Genomic DNA, 3,595 nt, shown 5'->3' with positions numbered 1-3,595 from the left:
CACTTGAGCCACAGCACCACTTCCGACTTTTTTCTTTTTGCTTATGTGGTGCTGAGGAATCAAACCCAGGGCCTCAGGCATGCAAGGCAAGCGCTACCACTGAGCCACCTTCCCAGCCCCTTTTTCTAGGTTCTTATAGTAGTATATTTTTTTTGGATAAAATGACAATGTTAACTAATTTCAAAAGTTTTGTAAAGGTTATTCTATGTAAAGGCCTTTCTAAGGTGAAGATTTAATACACTGATGTCAAACTAATGTTTAATTCTAACACTTGCGTATATTGTTACACTTATAATTTTGTAATCAACTTTTTAATAACTGTTTTTCATTTCTGCAACTGAAGAATGAAAAACATGGAATACTTCACGAATTTTCATATTATCCTTGTGCAAGTGTCATATTAATCTCTGCATTGTTGTAATTTGGGTATACGTGCTGCTGAAGCATGTAGTATCCTCTAAATTTAAGTAGTTAATGATGCAATCTTTATATAGGCTTATATCCTTGGGTGCCTATTTGTAGCAAGGAAACCTTATTGTTCCTAACAATACTATTGATCTTATTTCCCTAAAATAATGTATATAGTGGGAAAAAAATTATATTGTTCGGTTGATTGCTCACATTTGCATTTTTTGTCAATGACAATTTTAAGTCTTTTTCATTTTAGATTTGATCATACTTTGAAGCACTTATAGCTAGGTCCTAAGGTGATGACTTTTTCAAGTACTTATTTACGTAAATGAGTTAGCTTTGTGGAGCTAATAGATTCAAAGTAAGCCCTGCTTAAGAGCTACTACTAAACTTCTGCAGCTAAAATTTTCCCAAATGAGGTCTTACTGGCACAAATGTCTACCCTTTATCCTTCTTCCACGTAGGAACAGACCAACCAGAATATCCTACCCTGACAGCATAGTTTGTCTTACTAGAACAAAACTAATCTTAGTTACAAGGGATCATAGAGAGATGAACAGTTCGGACAGAACTGTTCAGACTAGAAGGTATTTTATCAAAATTTAAGTGTTTATTATACCTACCATTTCAAAAGTAGCTAACGCCAAGGTGAAAAAATTCTTCATATGCATGATTTCCTGATGTCTGGCCTGTCTACCTTCCAACCAGGCAGGAACTTACACTACTGCCTTTCTATCACCAAATATTTCCATAGCTCCAGGAGAAGTTCATGTTTCTCCTCATTATTAGGCCTTAAATTGGTAATGTTTTAATCACAGTGTTTCCTCTTGCCTCCAGGCTGTAAATCTACAAATGGTAAAGCTTTAGGTCTATCTCTACCTAACTCTGAGGTACAGATAATGCAATAATACTTTAAAACAGAGTTGTCTATGATACCCTAACCACAACAGAACAATGCAAAACATGTGCCCTTTTTATTATATTACATATAGTTATATATTTTATATTTATATGTGCTGATTTCATATTTCACACAGTGAAACTTAGTAGAATTAATTGATAATTTGACAAATAAATTGATAATTATTTATTCCAATAAAGAGAATTGGAATATAAATAATTAGGTTTAGGATACATACTAGAATATAAAAAGTATTAATGTAATGTCTTCACCATAAACTTGTGATACCTTCTAAGTGTTCTTGTTCTTCTGAATTCACATGGTAAAAAAAAATGTTGTTTTCCTCTAATCTATAAGGGATTTTACTCTGCTGCTCTGTTTATTGTTTTAACTCACTGGTTCCAAAATGTTTTTCTCCATATTTCTGAAGCATTCCTATTGATTATACCCAAATTTTTCTGATATGATGTATAAAAGATATTATTCTTCTGCAAGATGTATGGGTCCTAGGATCCTATGTCCCAGTTACCTGCATCATCAGATAACAGGGTCAAGGCTTCTCAACTAGGCCCAGGCAACATGCCAACAGAAAGTAATTGAAGAGTCATGTCAATTTCTCATTTCCTATAATATTTCAGGGCCCCAATTCCTTGAGAAACAGGAATTAGCAGTAAGCAATAGTGAAATGCAAGTCAACTTAAAATGAAGGATGAGATCACAAAATCTAAGAGAAAGTACTGCAATTCAAACTTTCAATTTACAGATGACCAGCCCATATGAGTGAACAAAATCACAAAGTGTCACAAGATTATTTTTAATACCCCTCCCCTAATGATTAATGAAAGATTTCAGTCCAGTGTAAGTGGGCCAGACAAATAGCTTGTGGAAGGATAGATCCACAATTGGTCTATCAAGGCCAGGAAAACTTGACTTAGAAGTCAAATGTAATTCAGAAAAAAACATTAATTGAAAAGATCCTTAGTGCTTAATAACACCGTGAGATGTACAAGTTGTCATGTCGAAAACAAACTTTACAACTTTGGTGCTGGGGGCGGAGGAGGGAAGGGGAGGATCGGGTCGGGGGGCAGGGGGAGGATGCCACGGGATGGGAAGGGGAAACAAAGGAGGAGGCAACAATGCTTGATAAGAAGTGTACTCATTACCTTGCCCATGTAATTTTAATCCCTCTGAACAGTATTTTCACAATTAAAAAAAACACTGGTACTTCAGTAAAACTTGGTTCTGTGGTATAAAAATGTTGCCATTCTCAAAATATTTAATCTCCTGAAAGTGTATTCTTTTTCTTTTTCTTTTTTTTTTACATTTCTTTTTTTTTGGGTCCGGTTGTGGGGCCTGAACTCTGGGCCTGGGCGCTGTCCCTCAGCTCTTCAGCTCAAGGCTAGAGCTCTACCACTTAAGCCACAACACCACTTCCGGCTTTTTTTCATTTTGCTTATGTGGTGCTGAGGAATCAAACCCAGGGCCTCAGGCATGCAAGGCAAGCGCTCTACCACTGAGCCATCTTCCCAGCCCCAAGTGTATTCTTTTTCAAATAATCTTTGAAAAATCAAATTTGCTAGTGGCTCACGCATGTAATCCTAAATACTCAGGAGGCTGAGATCTGAGGATCACGGTTCAAAGCCAGCCCGGGCAGGAAAGTCCGTTAGACTCTTATCTCCAATAAACCACTCGAATATCAGAAGTGGCACTGTGGCTCAAGTGGTAGAGTGCTCGCCTTGAGCTCAAGAGCGCAGGGACAGTGCCCAAGCCCAGAGTTCAAGCCCCACGACCTTCCAAAAAAAATTCACATTCGCCAAAATAACATTTGACAAATAGATGATACTTAGTGGCAATAGAGTTACAATAGAGTTGATTTGTTTACCCAGCACTAATGCCAATCAGGTTCAACCATTCATTAAACTGTAGAAATAGTGCCACCCACCATTTGTGTTGTTCATTAGATGCCTTCCAAAATTTGTTAAATATATCAGCCTCCCATATTTCAAACCCAAACGTTAGCTAATAAGGTAAATTTCATCATTTAATAAGGTACATTTTAAAAAGTCACAAATAGTTGCCTTATAATATGTTATTTTATGTTTTCCCTATCTGTCTAACATAGTAAATCTTGAATATGAGTACTCATCAGAGATATGACAAACATAAAATCTGTCATCTATTTCTATCATATTCCTCTATAATAGTACATTTTAATTTTCTTTTTTCAAAATTTAAATGTAGTAGAAAATATTATCCCATGTAAAATAAAGTGATCACACACCA

General features: G+C 36.0%; 1 pseudogene; it reads right to left on the bottom strand.

Annotated features, from left to right (window-relative positions):
* Positions 1-347: 347 nt before the first annotated feature.
* Positions 348-447, bottom strand: LOC122126532 (annotated as a pseudogene).
* Between the last annotated feature and the right edge of the window lie 3,148 nt (positions 448-3,595).

This window comes from Dipodomys spectabilis, unplaced genomic scaffold (assembly GCF_019054845.1).
Source record: "Dipodomys spectabilis isolate Male_0828 unplaced genomic scaffold, ASM1905484v1 ptg000282l, whole genome shotgun sequence".
In the NCBI taxonomy this organism is placed as follows: Eukaryota; Metazoa; Chordata; class Mammalia; order Rodentia; family Heteromyidae; genus Dipodomys; species Dipodomys spectabilis.
The sequence above is the reverse complement of the archived record's forward strand: the minus strand, read 5'-3'. Positions and strand labels throughout refer to the sequence as shown.